Below are 17,369 nucleotides of genomic sequence, written 5' to 3'. Positions count from 1 at the left end.
GACCAATTTCTACTATATAGCAAAGTGACCCAGTCATACATACATACATATATATACACATACACATATATATATATATACACACACACACACACATATATATATTCTTTTTTAATATTCTTTTCCATCATGGTCTATCCCAGGAGATTGGATATCATTCCCAGTAGGACCTTGTTTGTCTAAAGCAGTGTGTTTGTATTCTGAAAAAAACCTCTTAGGTCCATACAAATGTTGCTTGGGCTGTGGAGCTCATATTTCTCCCATCAGCACTATGACATTTGAAGAACATTTGTTAAGAAAATTTTGTTTTCTTCCTTCTTCATTAGCTGTTGTGCTTCCTTTTCCCTTTTCTTCCTTTGTTTCTTTATCTTCTGCAGCCTAAGAACATCTTCGGCTTGCCAGACCACATCTTCTTCCTCCCATGCATTGGTATTTTCCTGCCAGGTATCCAAGTCGCCTAATTCAGGAGACCGATGAGTAAAAGGTATCTTTGTGAAGTCAATAATCTACTGGTAAAACCTGTGCTACCAACTGGGATGCTAAAAGGTCATGCTTCTCTCTTCCTAATGCTTTTCTGCGTTTTCCTTTTAGCCAATGGCATGTCTTTAAAAGAGTCAGGTTCCAGTTGTTCTAAGCATTTTGTTTGTTGCCACATTCCCATTTCCTCCTTCAGTCTTTACCCTTGTGGATGCGTCTTCATCCCAGAGGCCCACTCTTCAACAGCTGTCCGTTGAGGAACTGATGAGTTATCCACTGTAGTTGGCAAAGTTATTCAGGCTCCCCTTAAACTCAGTCCCCAGCCAGATCTGCAAATTCATCTCTTCAGAAATGAGAATACTGTTGCTAGGCAAGTACTAACTTTTAAATAACTGAAAACTGTGAGATAGCCATCATGGCCATGGTGGACCCAAAACTTGTCCCTTCTCCCTGCCCACCCAGCAAAGGCTCTGATGAAATTACTTTTATCTTAGATGAGTTTGATATGTCTTTGATTTTCTGTGTTTTTGTTGTGTTGTGTCTAAGTGTAAACTTATTTTTATTTACCCCAATTTGAATTTATTTGGCTTCTTCAACCCATGACTTGATGCCTTGCATAAATTCTAGAAAATTCTCAGGCATTATCTTTTCAGTGATTGCTTCTGTCTCATGTTCTCTCTTTTCCCTTTCTGGGACTCCAGTGGGAAATGTATGTTAAACCCCATGGAATCCTCGGTGTCTATTACTTTCTCCTATATTTTCTATCTTTTCGTCTCTCTGTATTTCATGCTGGGTGTTTTTTCTTTTGCATAATGTTCATGGGCCTCTGCATTACTTCCACCTTTTCGCTATTGTGACTAGTGCTGCTATGAAAATGGGTGTACAAATGTCTATTTGAATTCCCGCTTTCAATTCTCTGGGGAATATTCTCAGAGGTAAAATATCTGGATCGTATGCTAATTCTATGTTTAATGTTTGGAAGGACCATCATACTGTTTTTCATAGCAGCTGCTCCATTCTACATTCTCATCAATAGTGCACAAGGGTTCCAATTTCTCTACATCTATCCCAAACTTCTTTTCATTTTCTTTTATTTCTTGTTTAGATAATAACCATTCTGATGGCTGTGAAGGGGTATCTAATGATTTTGATTTGTCTAAGCTCAATTTTTATTTCCTTGAATTTAGTAAGCTTGGTTGTTTTTGTCTGTGTCTGATAATTTCCTGTATTTGGTGTCCCTGTGACTTTGTTTCTTTGTTGTTTTACTCATTTCCTCTTTTTTGGTTGCACCTATGACATTCGGCATATGGAAGTTCTGGGGCCAGGGTTTGAATCTGAGCTGTAGCTGTGACCTATGCCACAGCTGCTGCCATGCCAGATCCTTAACCCACTGTGCTGGGCCAGGGGTCAAACCAGCCACAGAGACCACACCACCTGCTGCACCACAGTGAGAACTCCTCTTTTTTTTTTTTTTTTTTTAAATAAACAACAGACATTTACTTTTCATGGTTCTGGAGGCTGAGAAGTCTAAGATCAAGGCACTGACAGATTCAGTGTCTAGTGAGAAACTGCTTTCAGGTGTCTTCTTGTATCTTCACATGATGGGAAGAGGCAGTGAGCTCTTAAAGCCCTCTTTTATAAGGGTGTTAATTCTGGAGTTCCCATTGTGGCTCAGCGGTAACAAACTAGTTTCCATGAGGACACGGGTTTGACCCCTGGCCTCTCAGTGGTTTAAGGATCCGGCACTGTTCTTGAGCTGCGGTGTAGGTCACAGACTCAGCTCAGATCCAGCGTTGCTATGGTTGTGGTGTAGGCTGGCAGCTAGAGCTCTGATTCAGCCCCTAGCTTGGGAATTTTACCGTATGCCATGGGTATGGCCCTAAAAAGACAAAAAATAAATAAAAATTTAAAAAAGGGGCCTTAATCCCATTTATGAAGGCTCCCCCTTCATTACTTGTTTCCCTTAGGGTGTTTTATCTTCTTATGTGTCTGGCTATATTTGATTTTGCATTTAAGCATTGTAGTACATTTTAAAAAATTGTTTGTAGAAACAATTTTATGGTTCGGATGATGTAAACTTCTTCCAAAGAAATTAAAAAAATTTTTTTTTCTTTGCTAGCTCTTTGGGAATGCTAGTGGTCCAGAATCCCTTTAATCTGTCTTCAGAGTTTGTCACTATCAATACTCCTCAAATGACTTGAAACCAGACTGCATCTGTGAAAGGAATGGATCACTTCCAGTTCACGTCTTCTCTTAAAGTTCTTCAGGATCCTAGAGTAAAGTGTAAAGAGTTTCATTGTCTGGGGACTTGCAGGTCCCCCTGAGGGGTCTGGAAAAGGGATGGGCTGTTGTTGGATTCATCAGTCTGATTAGTCAGAAGGCAGCATGTTGAATCTTAGTACTGTGATCCAGTGCAGGAAAAGGAGGGGGCAGGCTGGGCCAGACTAGGGCTAGGGAAAGGGAACCAGCCAGAGATGGGTTGTCCTGGCTGAGGTGGTATAAGACACAGGGTCCACCAGGTGGAAGAGAAGATGGGAGAAGCCAGGACCGTAGAGAAGCTGAGACTGTGACTTGAGTCAAGGCCTCTGTTCACCTGGGCCAGAAGCAGGGTCTCTTCTCTTGCCCTGGACAGCTTGGCTGGCCAATGTCTCCTCCAGACCAACTGATGCCCACTTGTATAGCTGGGGCTGAGCCTGGACCCTCTGGGTAACTTCATTACTGTTATCCATTCTTAGCCCCCCAACCCGATCTGCACCCAGCATTTTGTCCCTACTTAGATCACTTCAATAGAGCCCTTTATTGAAGGGCTCTTAGGATACAACTCAAACTATCGCCAGGATCTTCAAGGCCCTGCATGATCTGGCCACTGGCCTCCTCTCCAGCCTCGTCTCCTCCCATGACCTATCTCATTGTCTGTGTTCCTTCTTCCCCTGTGTTTAAACCACCATGTACTGCCACAGGGCCTAGGCATGCGCTGTTCCCTCTATAGGGAGCACTTTTCTTTCCCATATGGACTAAATGTATGTGTACCCACAAAATTCATATGCTGAAGCCTGACTCCCTGAGTGGTTATATTTGGAGTAAGGAAGTAATTAAAGTTAAATGAGATCATGAGGGTGGAGTCCTGATCCAGTGGAATTGTGTCTTTATAAGAAGAGATACCAGAAAATTCACTCTCCTTCTCTCCCCATGCACATATATAAGGACACAGCAAAAAAGTAGCCATCTGCAAGGCAGGATGAGAGTTCTCACCAGAAATTGAATTGGCAGGAAACTTGATCTTAGACTTCAAGTCTCAAGAATTCTGAGAAGGAGTTCCTGCTGTGGCACAGTGGGTTGAGAACCTGGCTGCAGGAGTTCCCGTCATGGCACAGTAGAAACGAATCTGACTAGGAACCATGAGGTTACAGGTTTGATCCCTGGCCTCACTCAGTGGGTTAAGGATCCCATGTTGCCATGAGCTGTGTGTAGGCCACAGGTGTGGCTTGGATTCAGCGTTGCTGTGGCTATGGCATAGGCCAGCATCTGTAGCTCCAATTAGACCCTTAGCCTGGGAACTTCCATATGCCGCAGGTGGGGCCCTAAAAAGAAAAAAAAAAAAGGAATTATGATTGCAGTGATTCGGGTTGCTGTGGAGGTACCGTTTTGATCTCTGGTCCAGCACAGTGGATTAAAGGATCTGGTGTTGCTGCAGCTGTGGTGTAGGTTGCGGCTGTGGCTTGGATTCGATTCCTGGCCTGGGAACTTTCCTAGGCTGTGGGTACAGCCATAATACTTAAAAAAAAAAAAAAAAAAAAAAGAGAGAGAGAGAGAAAGAGAATGTGAGAATATTGATTTCTGCTGTTCAAGCCACCTAGTCTATGGTATTTTGTTACGGCAGCCTAAGCAGATTAGTTTAAGCCCTCTTTCTCCCATTAGATCTCACACTAACTATTTCCCTTAACATCTTTGAACCAAAGCCTCCTATTTCTGGACCTCATGGTACCACGCACTATGAAAGATTTATGGTTTTGGTTATTTGACCCATGTCCACCTGACTTACCGGACTATAAATTGCATAAAGGTCTCTGGTTTTATTTGGGGCTGCATACCCAGAACCTGACACACAGCCAGGTACATAATAGGCGCACAATACATACATACTGGGAAAGTGTGTGGTGGGTGGGGACAGACAGTGTCTTGAGCTGGGAGGGGTTTATGGCCATTCAAGTTCATCTCTGATCTAGCAGCATCCTTCTAGCACTCTCTAGTGACAAAGCCTAACATTGTGCAACTGACGAAAGAGAAACATTGACAGAATTCAGCTCCAGTATCACAAAAGAAGGCAAGGAAGCGTGGATTTAGAGCAAAGAGGCAATAAGCTGGCACAATTGGATTTGGAACTTTAAAAGATTGCTGGGTCTTCTGTTTTAAGCTTTGAGTGCTTATCATGCATCAGACACCATGTTAATAGCAACATGTGGATTATCTCATTCAACTCTCATCACAGCCTTAGGGGGTTAAGTCAGTTACTCAAGTTCATACAACAAGTAAGTCAGGGAAAATGATTCAAACCCAGGAATTCTGGATTTAAATCCTACTTACTTATATGCTATATTACACTCACTGCCTCGGGGATTCTTTTCACTCCAGACTTTATAAAGGCAACATGAGGATTAATGGAGAGGACCCTCTATGTGAAATGGATAGGACCCTCTCCATGAAATGAACTGCGTGCTGCCAAGTAAGCTAAGGGGTCTGTCACTATCCTGGGCCTATGGGATTTTTCTCCTTCTAATCCTCAATTCAGAGCTAGTTACTGCTCTTTCTCTGTGCTCTTCCTGCATTGTGATGTTATCCTTGACACGGAGCTGGCATATACATCACATAGAATTTTTACCTTCTCTTCCTGCCATCGTTCAAAGCTCAGACTCTTTCACACCTGTGATTTTGTGGCTCTGGCTGCTACTCAGAGCCGTGCAGTGAATAGCCATCATTGGAATGCTTTTGATTTCAGGTAATAGAAAAATCCAATTCAAATTAGAATCAATAAGAAAAGGAATGTATTGATTTATGTGAATTGATTGGTAGATGGGATTCAGATCAGCCTTGCTTGGCACGCCACCTGTTTCTCTTTCATTCTTTCCATGTTTCCCTGTTCCAGGTGTTGGCTTCATCTTTATGTTCTGCTCATTGTCACAGAATAGCTATTAGCAGCACATGGCTCCTCACTAACATCCAGGGAGGCAGTGAAGGTTTTACCCAGTTACTGTAAAGAGGTAAACACTGAGTACTGATAGACGTAGGCCTGGAGAAGAGGTCTATTCCTGAAGCGATCAATACAAGATATATGAGATTACTTCAGGTGACAGGCCATTGAATGGTGTCCATCACACCCAAACTGTCTCAAGGCTGTACAGTGAGGAGTGAGATAGATTAGAGGTGAGGGAGATGCATCTGTCAGAGATAGGCTATGATTTGCTTTGGTAACAAACAAGCCAGCCCTGATCTTGTTTTCATAACAGCAAAGGTTAATTTCTTGCTCATCCTATGTATCTGCTTGGGTCACTATTCCAGGTTTTCTCACTCCGGGACCCAGACTGATGGAGCTGTCACCACCTCAAGCGTTGTCTAGTGCTGTTGCCGAGGGAAAGAGAATACAGAAAATAGCTCTTAAAGTTTGGGCTTGAGAGTAATGAATTTTTATTCACATACTATTGACCAAAGTAAGTCACACGGCCGATCCCAACTCTAAGCTATAAGGAAGCACAATCCTATCACATGCCTGGGAAGCAAACCAGAAATAGTTGGTGGCTTAGCATTAATGTCAACTCCCACAGATGGCTAATGGAGACCGCCCCAGTTTTTGTCTACTTTTTGTTGGGAAAAAAACTTCCTGTTTTTTTGTTTGTTTTATTTGCCACATGTGCAGCATACGGAAGTTCCTAGGCTAGGGGTCAAGTTGGAGCGGCAGCTGCTGGCCTATATCATAGCAACACTGGATCCTTAACCCACTGAGCGGGGCCAGGGATCCAACCTGCATCTTCACAGACACTATGTTGGGTTCTTTGGGAACTCTAAAACTTCCTGTTTTGATTGCTACATTAAAAAAAGAGACTTCCCAACTGTGCAGAAATCAGGAATTCAATAATCATTACCTGAGTCCCTATCAAATGTCTCCCAAGGATTTTGCCATTAAGTGGAGTCAACGGTTCTGTGAGGGACTTCTGTCAAGATATCTCCTCAGCTCAAAACGATTCCCCTTTTTGTGGTCTTGGTCAGCAGAGGTGGGTTCCTGGTGGACTGCATGACCTGTCAGCTGGCCTCACTTCTGGGGGTGGGAAGCACCTGACTCAGGCTGGGTCAGTGAGAGCCTCTTTTCTGAGATCTTGGAATTGGGATAATTAGGGGGGTTTCAGTCTATCTCTGGGCAACTGGAATTATATTATGTCTTTGGGAGTGGTTGGGAGATAGATTTCCCATTGGAAGCAGAGGAAACAAGTTTGCAGGGAGAGTCTTTTTTGTTTGTTTGTTTTTGTTTTTTGCTTTTTAGGGCCACACTCTCGGCATATGGAGATTCCCAGGCTAGGGGGTCTAATTGGAGCTACAGCTGCCAGCCTATGCCACAGCCACAGCAACGCCAGATCCGAGCCTTATCTGTGATCTACACAACAGCTCAGGGCAACACAGGATCCTTAACCCACTGAGCGAGGCCAGGGATCGCACCCGTGACCTCATGGTTCCTAGTAGGATTTGTTCACCACAGTGGGAACTCCTGCAAGGAGAGTCGTACTGGAAACCCTTGTTCTGCTCTCATCCCATCCAAAAGTCTAGTTGGGTTCTTACTGTTGTCTTGGGAATCCTCCCCCATTCTCCAGAAGCCTTAAGATAAATTCCCCTCTTGTTTTTCTTAAACTGGGTGGATGGGTTACTGGTACTTGCAGCCAGAAAACTCCTATTACACGTGTTTTGCCTCTGCAACCAGCCACAAAAAGTCACAGATGTAGCCCATTCCAAGAAAATAGTGGTCGGGTTGTAATTCTATTGCATCAGCTATACTTCTGGCAGTTTCTTTTCTGCTTGAGAAAGCGCATCAGAATGTGAGTGAGTGCAGGGGATATTATTATGCGGTTCACCTGGAATTTGTTTAAAAACATATATATCTTGTCCACATCCATGGCATGTGGAAGTTCCCCAGCCAGGGATCAAGCCCACACCACAGATGCAACCAGAGCCACAGCAGTGACAACGTTGGATCCTTAACCCGATGAGCCACGAGGGAACTCCAAAAATATTTTTTTTTAAAGGAAAATGATTTGTCTTCCTGGATAAACATTACTTGCCACATACCTTCCAACACTGGTATTAAGTGCATGCTGTTTCCTCTGCCCGGAGTCTTCTTCTCATCAACTCATTAGACCCAGCCCCAATGTCACCTCCTCTGGGAAGCCTTTCCACACTCACCTGTATTGTATTAATGATGTCCTTCTGCTTCCCAAAGCAGTTGACACCTACGTTTAGTGTTACCTATTTTTTTCCAGGATTATTTCTTTATGCATCTGGCTCCTCTGAAATACTGAGTTCCTCAGTGGTTAGAGAGAGTCTTGTTTATCTCTGTATCCTACAGTGCTGGCTCCGAATAGATGTTCAAAAAAGTTTGTTGACTAAATGAAGCTAAATCAGAGCAATGTGGAGTTCCTGCCATGGTGCAGCAGGTTAAGGATTCTGTGTTGCTGAAGCTGTGATCACAGCTGTGGCTCAGATTTGGTTCCTGACCTGGGAACTTTCATATGCCACAGGTACTGGGAGAAAAAAAATCAGAGTAATGTATTCCATATCCAGGTGTCCCTCAGTGTCTGTAGTGGCGTTGGTTCCTGGATATGCTGCAAATATGCAAATCCATGGATGCTCAAGTCCCATAGTCAGCTCTCAGTACTCCTGGTTCCACATCCTCAAATTTAACCAACCTCAGATCATGTAGTACTGTAATATGTCTTTACTGAGAAATATCCATGACATGTGCAGTTCAAACCTGTGTTAAGGGTCAACAATATATATTCTCTTATTCATTCAAGAAATATTTATTAAATACCTAAGCATGCTGCAGATGAGTAACACAAAGTCCTTTACAGACGCTATTCAGCTCATAAGGGCTATGAGGAAAAGGAAAGCAAGATGATGGGAGAGAGTGATGGAGGTCAGGACTTGACATTTTAATAGAGTGTTTTGGGAAAGCTTCTGGGAGGTGACTTTTGGGTAGAAATGTGGATTAAGGGCACATGCCTTTCTGGTGTCTGGGGGGAGAAACACCACATGCAAAGGTCCTGAGGTAGGAGTGAGCCTACATGTTTGAGGAGCAGGAAGGAGGCTAGTGTGGCTGGAAAGGATTGAGGGGGGTCAAGTGAAGAGAGATACAGTTAGAGGTGGGAGAGCAAAGAGGGGGAGGAGATCACATAGGATCTTGGAGGCTCCTGAAAAATTTTTTTTGTCTTTTGCTCTGAGTGAGATGCAAAACCATTGGAGGCTTTAGAGAAGGAGAGAAGTAGGTTTTGACTTAGGTTTTAATGGAATCTCTCTGGCTGCTTGAGAAAAGCTCTATGAGAGCACTTTAGAAGTTATTGCAATATTCTAGAACAGGGATGATGAGGGCTGAATTGAGGGTATTTTAAAGGGAGGGTTGACAGACTTTGCTACTGAATCACCTGTGGGATATGAGAGGAAGAGAGGAGTCATGATGACCCCAAGTTTGGCCCAAGCTACCAAAAGGATGGAATTAAACTTAAGTGAGTTGGGGATGACTGAGAGAGGGGCAAGTTCCACAGTTTGGCTTTGGACATGTCAAGCTTGACATGTGGCTCAGCACTAATGTACACTGGTTTTCAGGATATGAAAGTTATAACCAACCTGAAGTTAAAGTCAGTTTTACTTATTGAATACCAGGCACGGTGCAGAAAGTTGCACATGTGCTGTCATTTAAGCCTTTTCAATCATTCCTATTGGCTTATTTTTATGGATGAGAGATTAAATAGCATGACCAAAGTCACTCAGCCAAATAGTAATCTGCCAGAATAATGCAGATCTGGGATTCCAACCCAGGTATGCCTGACTGGAGAGCAGTTGTTGTTTATTAATCACTAGATTCTAAAGGTAGGGACCACTTTCTGAGCACATGTGCTACAGACTTGGGCTCCACAACAAAACAGGTGCCTGGAACGTGTGACAAAAACTCACAAAAGGGCCACCCTCATCGCAGGCGTTACAGGTTACACAATAGAAGCTGTGGAAGAAAAAAAAAAAAAAAAAAAGCAGTTTTATTGTACTTGAGGAGGACTGACGCTTGAAAGCTCTCAAGTACCCAAAGAGTTAAGGTTAAGAAAGCAGTCATTGGAAGCTGTTGTTTAGAAACAGAAAGAAAAATACGGTGAAGTGTTGGTGGGATAAAAGAAAAAGTAACTGGCAGGCGATGCTCGTTGGGAAACACTGCAAGTGGGAGGAGAGGGGCCGGGCAATGGCCAGGGTCCCTGCCCTGCCAGCATCCTATTGAAAGTGCAGCCTGGCGTGGCCTTCCTTAGGTGGTCCTCGGAGGATATGGAATACAAAAGCCGGGAACCTCCGGGGCCACAGCATCCGCCCCCTTTCCCCTACTTCTCCGCCCCCTTCAGCCTCCACGCGGGGAACAGCGGGAGCGACGCCCGCGCATGCGCACGGGGTAAGGTCCTCTCTGCGACGTCAGGGGGCTTGCGCCCGCACTAAAGCCCCGCCCCCCGGGCGCCAGAGGCGACCTGGGCGGGGGGCCTCGGGCCACGCCCCCAGCCGAGCCGAGCGGTGCCGAGCGGAACCGAGCGCCTCCGAGCGAGGCCGAGCCGAGCCGAGCGGCCGGGAGTCGGTTGGTGCAGCTGCGTCCCCGCCGCCCAGCAGTCCGCGGCTCCCGCGTCGCCGCCGCTGCCGCCTCCGCGGGGCCTGCGCTGGCCGGCCAGCCGCCCGGAGGGAGCCCGGAGCTCAGGGAGAGTGGCCCGGCCGTGGGCGCCGCCGCCGCCGCCGCTGCCAGGTGAGCGCCCGCCGCGGCCCGCCGGCCCCGTGTGCCCCCGCGGCTGTCAGTCCCCGTGTGTGTGCCTGTGTGGGTGTGTGTGTGTGTGTGTCTCCGCCTGTCAGCCCCCTGTGTCTGCGCGGGCTACTCCCGCCACGCCTGGACCCCGGCCCTCCCCGCACTGTCCGCCACCCCCTCCCGCCCGTTGCCCCGGGTCTTTCTGTCAGCAGCCAGCACCCCCTGGCTGGGAGGCTCCGCCCCTTCCCCCCGAAGCCCCGCCCTCCGCCTCATCTGTCATCACCCCCCCCCCCCAACTAGCTACAGGCTCCAGCGCCCTGGAGGCGTGAGGGTGCCGCGGCTCCCGGGGGTCCGAGTATCCCCTACCGGCCACTCAGTTGCAACGAGAGGGTTGTGGCGGGGCAGTGAGTGTCCGTCGATGCCCGCCAGACCATGTGAGGGTGCGTGTCCGCCTGTGTGCCGGTGTGAGCACCGCGTGTGCGCCTCAGAGCCGGGAGGGGGTCGCGGGGCGGGGGGCTGCCTGACAGGCGTGGGGCGGAGATGCCAGGCGGCCAAGAGCCACTTGCTCCAACTCTCGCGGGTCCCCTGCGTCCTGCGGGGATGGGGCAGCCCCTGTCTCTAGTCCGCTCGGCCAGGGAGGCAGCTGAACGGGAACTCAAACCTTTTGGGGTACAGTAGACTCCTCCATCCTGGGACCCTCATTTGCCCACGCGAAGGCAGTGAACCTGTTCTCCGGCTTCCCAGATGCCGCGCGTGGCACGTGAGCCGAGTTTGGGACTTGTTAAGCCTTCCCAGCTTGGGATTTCCATTCAGGGAAGCCTGTCGGAAGTGATTGAGGAGTGGGTGGGATGTGGAGCTTAGGTGGAAAGTGTTTTGAGAGCTTGACTCATTTTGAGTTGCGTGGTTTGCATTTCTGAGCAGTGATTGCCCTGGGCTTTTGCCCGGTGAGAAACTGTTATGTGATTGGGATGGGGGTGGGGGTGGTGGAGGGAAGGCATACTCCTTTCTGTTTTTATCTGTGTCATGTGAACGTATAGTATATTTATTCATGAGACCTCCACACATCCTCATTTTTTAAAAAAAGATTACAGTAGTTTCCACTTATACATGTTCTTATATGCTATTATCTTGATGTTCTTTATTTGCAGTAACTTCGTATTGCAGTATTTCAAAACTAAGAGAAAATGCGTCCTAAAACAATTGGTATTTTGCCGAATAATTCTCAACTGTGGGGAAAGAGCCAAAGGCGCACTTCATTAGCTGGAACAACTTATTCGGGCTTAATTTGTTTCTAAGAGACACACAGTGGAAAAATCCAGAAGCAGCATAGTAGTAGGGAAGAGTGTTAGGAAATTAATGAAAAGGGCCCTTCTATTGCTGCCTTGGAAAGATGGTATCAAAGTTGCTGTAGAGGACAGAGCTAGTATGTAATGATAAACATATTAACCAAGTTGGTTTGGTGACCTTGATACATGGCGCAGTGCTTGATTTGTACAGTGCTTCGTAGCAGGAAAACATTGTATGGAAAACAGGGTAATTTTTTAGGAGAAAATGGTCCCCATTTTGAGATTTCAGACTAGAGTAGTGGTATGATGGGAGTGAATTTTTTCTTTTGTAAGATAACATCAAAAATTACAAAAGTAACTCATGTTTAAGGCAGAAAACTAGACTAAGAAAAGCATAGGAAAAAACCATGATCCTACAAATTATAGTAAACCATGGCTTATTATTTATCCCCTTAGTTTTTGTTCCCATATGTATTTTTTTCTTATAGAAATGCTACTGTACTATAAGATTGTTTTACTGTCTGCTTTTTTACAGTTGTACATAGATTATGAGAGCTGTGTCTTGTTTTTATTTATTTTTTTGTCTTTTTGCTATTTCTTTGGGCCGCTCCCGTGGCATATGGAGGTTCCCAGGCTAGGGGTCCATTCGGAGCTGTAGCCACTGGCCGACGCCAGAGCCACAGCAACGCGGGATCCAAGCCGCGTCTGCAACCTACACCACAGCTCACGGCAACGCCGGATCGTTAACCCACTGAGCAAGGGCAGGGACTGAACCCTCAACCTCATGGTTCCTAGTCGGATTCGTTACCCACTGCGCCACGATGGGAACGCCTCTGTCTTGTTTTTATAAGAATTCATTACTTTTCTGATCCATTAAAAAAAAAAAAAAAGTTTAGATCCTTTGCTTAGAGTGCTCCAATGGCTTCTCAGCTAAAAGTGACATCTTCCTTGCCGTGGCCTACAAGGCTCCCTCCCTGTTTTCACTTCCAGCCTTGTGGGACAGATCTCTTTGCTGCCCCTTAAAAATTCCAAACATACACCATCCTCATTGCCTTTGCATTTGCTGTTGTGTCCGCTTGGAACTCTGTTCCTTGGATACCATGGTTCTTGCCTCAGGTCTCTATTCAGATGTAACCCTATAAGGCTTTTCACTGACCACTCTGTGTAAGATACACCCCATTCCCCTGTCCTCCTTAACTAACTTTTCTTTAGAGCACTCACCAGCACTTGGTAAATCCATATTTATTTGTTGGTTTATTGTTTCTTTCCCATTAGTCTTGAAGTGTGAGGCTTTTCTCATTGATGTATCTTTAGGGCCCAGAACAGCACCTGACACATTATGGGCACTTAATCAATCTTTGTGGAATGACCAAATGACTGAATGCTCATTATGCATCCATTCCTGCTCCCTTCCTGCTAGCCTTGTAGGCTTTTAGGTAGCTAGATCACGATGTGGGATAACAGTGCTGTAAAAGTCAGGGTAGTCCTCTCCTTTATATATCTGAGAAGAATTTACAAAGTGAGGCTTATGATCTTAAAAAAAATTTATAGTCTTGGTTTAACTTGAACAGTGAGGGAAGGAACACTTTTGGCAAATGTTGCTGACTTTACTCCTTATGCACTATCTCTTGTGTTATATTGGAAATCCTTGAAAGATAGAAAGTATCCCAGTTGTGTTTACAGCTATGATTCAATTTGGTAGTTCTCAGTGATAGTATTAGCCTCAAGAGCATAGTGAGTTTTTTTATGTCAACAGATATGCAGAGATATAATTACAATTTTAATGCATTTTCGTTTGAGGAGTACCTGTTCTATTTACTTAATTTCCTGGCAATTTTATCCTTTTCAACTCTCTGCTTATCAGCTATTGGATGGCCTAGCAGGTAACTTAGGTTTTTTTTTTTTTTTTTTTTTTTTTTTTTTAACATTTTAAAATAAATCCTTGCTCTCTTGAGCGTTTTACAACTCTCACATGACTCCTGAACTGTTTGAAAGTACGTTTCATTTTTCAGGATGGAATGATATCTGTGGTAAAACATATAATTGCATGTTCATTATAAGGAAGGAAGAATTTGTATACTGGGGTAGAATTTTTGCAGAGCGAATATAGTGTGAGTGTAAGCTTTTTAGAGGCTTGAATTTCAAGTAGGCAACTTTTAATTTTAGGGAGTTTTTGAAAAAGAATCCTTGCTTTTTGCTCTAAAGGAAAAGAATTCCTTTGAACACAATCCAGACCTTCAAAAACTTTTTTCTTATGGCCCAAATATATGAGAACTTGGGGAAAAATCCTAAATGAAAATCTGTATTCTTTTAACGGCCTAAAGGGAATGTGTTAAAAATTCATTTTTATTCGTTCCACAGGCAGTTATCGGAGCTTGTGGTTGGGGCCGCAGTTCTGTGTGTTTTTCTATGGGCTATATCACCACATTTAGTTTTAGATTACTGACCTGATTTGTCATTATTTCTTCTCTTTTCTTGCTTGGCTACCTCCCTTCTCTCATCTTACTCTCTTCCTAAATGGTCTCTTCCATTCCCAGGACTTGATTACCCTCTGGATGCAGATAACTTCCTTGGTTACACCTCTCTCCAGGACTTTTCTTTGGTTCTAGGCTTGGATTTTAATTTTTTAATTTATTTTTTGACTGTGGCCCATGGCATTTGGAAGCTCCCAAGCTAGGGGTGGAAACCGCACCATAGCAGTGACCTGAACCACAGCAGTGACAATGCCAGATCCTTAACCACCAGGCCATCAGGGAACTCCTAAAGCTTCATTTTTAATTTATTTTTATTTATTTATTTATTTATTTGTTTGTCTTTTTTTGCCTTTTCTAGGGCCACACCTGCAGCATATGGAGGTTCCCAGGCTAGGGGTCTAATTGGAGCTGTAGCTGCCAAGCCTATGCTAGAGCCACAGCAATTTGGGATCCGAGCCGAGTCTGCAACCTACACCACAGCTCACAGCAACACCAGATCCTTAACTCACTGAGCAAGGCCAGGGATTGAACCCACAGCCTCATGGTTCTTAGATTCGTTAACCACTGAGCCACGGTGGGAACTCCTAAAGCTGCATTTTTTAGCTCTCACCTCCCTACTATCTCTATCTGCAGGCTCACAGTGATTTCAAATTTCACATGTCCAAAATTGATCACTCAAACTTCCAGCTTTGTATTCCTCAATCTTGACCCTTTTCCCTCCCCACTCCACCCTTCCCTGTCTCAATGGCATTATTGTCCATTCATTGTTTAGCCAGAGACCTGAAAGTCAACCTTGATTTTTCCTGATTCCTCACCCCCTATCCAGACCATCAGCATGGCCTGTTGGCCTGGCCTCCAGGGTACTTCAAAGCCTTTCTTCCTTGCATCCTTCTAATCCAGCCACCATCCTCTCTCAGCTGGATGACTGTCCCTGCCTCTTACCTGGTCTCCTAGCGTCCACCGCTACCTTCTTCTTTTTTTTTTTTTTTTTTTTTTTTTTTGTCTTTTTGCTATTTCTTGGGCCGCTCCTGCGGCATATGGAGATTCCCAGGCTAGGGGTCGAATCGGAGCGATAGCCTCCGGCCTACACCAGAGCCACAGCAACGCGGGATCCGAGCCGCGTCTGCGACCTACACCACAGCTCACGGCAACGCCGGATCGTTAACCCACTGAGCAAGGGCAGGGACTGAACCCGCAACCTCATGGTTCCTAGTCGGATTCGTTAACCACTGCGCCACGACGGGAACTCCCCACCGCTACCTTCTTTAACCCTTTCTCCCCACAGCAGCCAGTGTGCCTACCAGACCACATCACCCACCCACCCCTGCGCACTTTGCAGCTTCCCACTGCCTCGGACCCACATCCACAGTTACTCAGGTGCTGGCTTCTGCCTCCTTCCTGTCCTCTGCTCCCCACTCACCTTGCTCCTGCCAGGTGGGAGCACGGTTGGTTCCTTACAAAGCCAAGTTCTTCTCCTCTTCAGTACAGCCCTTCCCTCTGCCTGACACTCTTCTCCCAACTCTTCCAGTAGAAGGTCCTTCTCCAACATCTGGTCTCAGCTAAAATGTCCCTCCTCAGAGGGGTCCCTTCCCTGATCACCCCTTTGTGGTAGCTTCCCATTGTACCCCACTCAGTACATGTACATTTCCTGCTTAGCACTTCACCAAAATTCAAGGTATTTCATTAACATCTTGGTTTTCATCATACAGTCTACTGGGGAACTATCGTCTTCTTTCCTAGTAGACTGCAAGATCAAGAAGACAGCCTTGGCCTGTTTATGGTCCAGTCCTGGCCCAGTGCTCTGCCTAGACTCCACTAGGTGCAGGTCCCCAGTACTTTTTGGATAATAATAATTATTATAATTAACCTCTTTTGAGCCTATGTGCCAGGTCCATGGCTATGTGTGTTTACACTTTAAATCTCTTGGAGAACCTATTAAGGGGTGATGGTTAATACATTATCATTTGTCTTTGTTATTTTGAGACAATTGAGCTTCAAGAAGTAATTTTTTTTTTTTTTTTTGGTCTTTTCTAGGGCTGCACCTGCGGCATATGGAGGTTCTCAGGCTAGGGGTCTAATCGGAGCTGTAGCCGCTGGCCTATAGCACAGCCATAGCAACATGGGATCCGAGCTGCATCTGCAACCTACACCACAGCTCACGGCAACGCCGGTTCCTTAATCCACTGAGTGAGGCCAGGGATCAAATCTGCAACCTCATGGTTCCTAGTCGGATTCGTTAACCACTGAGCCATGATGGGAACTCCCTCAAGAAGTAATTTTTAAACTTACGTATCTAAGAAAATGGTAGAGCTAGAATTTGGATTTATATGATCTGACTGTAGAATATTCCCTTTTACTCATTACTGCCTTCTCATACGAATGTAGGAATAGCTGAATGAATGTGGAATATGCTATAATGTTAATATTGGATAGTTCCTCATGTTTATGCTTCTGAGCATATGCTGGAGTATAAAAAACAGTGCTTGGATTAGGCTGGTGCATTTCCTGTGAAGTTTCTGTTAATAACCACTATACCAAAGCACATAGATTAGTGTGCTTTTGGGCTCTGTGTTTTAATTTTACCTCTGCCACTTTCTGGCTGCAAGCCCTTGGGCAAATTCTTTAACATGTCTAAATCTGTTTTTTCCCCCCGTAAATGGAGAAAAATAATAATTCTTATCTCAGAGGGTCATTGTGAGTAGCATAATTGTATACAAAAAACAGTGACTGTTAGCTATCAATGTTATAAGGAGAAAAAAAAAAAGTTAGGAAAAGCCCTTTAGTTCCATCAACAAACTAGAGCTTAGTTTGTTGTTAAGAGTAGAAGATACTCTGTGGCTCAGTGGGTTAAGGGCCCAATGCTGTCTCTGTGAGGATGGGGTTTGATCTCTGGCCTTGCTCAGTAGGTTAAGGATCCAGCATTGCCACAAGCTGCAGCATAGGTCACAGATGCAGATTGGATCTGGTTTTACCCTGGTTGTGGCTGGGGTGGCAGCTGCAGCTCTGATTTGACCCCTAGCCTCGGAACCTCCATATTCTGCTGGTGTGGCCATAAAAAGGGAAAAAGGGGGAAAAAAGAGTGAATGATAGACCGTAACTAATATTATT

At 45.2% G+C, this 17,369-nt stretch overlaps 1 protein-coding gene and 1 pseudogene across 5 annotated transcripts in view; one reads left to right on the top strand and one right to left on the bottom strand.

Annotated features, from left to right (window-relative positions):
* LOC100623201 lies at positions 270 to 3,206 on the bottom strand (annotated as a pseudogene).
* Positions 10,346 to 17,369, top strand: part of ZHX3 (zinc fingers and homeoboxes 3) — a 114,740-nt gene continuing 107,716 nt past the window's right edge. For 2 of the 5 annotated variants that reach the window (XM_021077231.1, XM_021077229.1), the window contains exon 1: positions 10,346 to 10,504. The gene's annotated coding sequence lies outside the window, so the exon portion shown is untranslated. Of the gene's footprint in view, positions 10,505 to 10,798; positions 10,942 to 17,369 lie in introns of those variants that run through there. The other 3 variants (XM_021077228.1, XM_021077233.1, XM_021077232.1) reach the window with 2 other exon arrangements.

The sequence above is a fragment of the Sus scrofa genome, chromosome 17 (genome assembly GCF_000003025.6).
Source record: "Sus scrofa isolate TJ Tabasco breed Duroc chromosome 17, Sscrofa11.1, whole genome shotgun sequence".
NCBI classification, from domain to species: domain Eukaryota; kingdom Metazoa; phylum Chordata; class Mammalia; order Artiodactyla; family Suidae; genus Sus; species Sus scrofa.
This window is presented reverse-complemented; position numbering and strand designations above follow the sequence as displayed.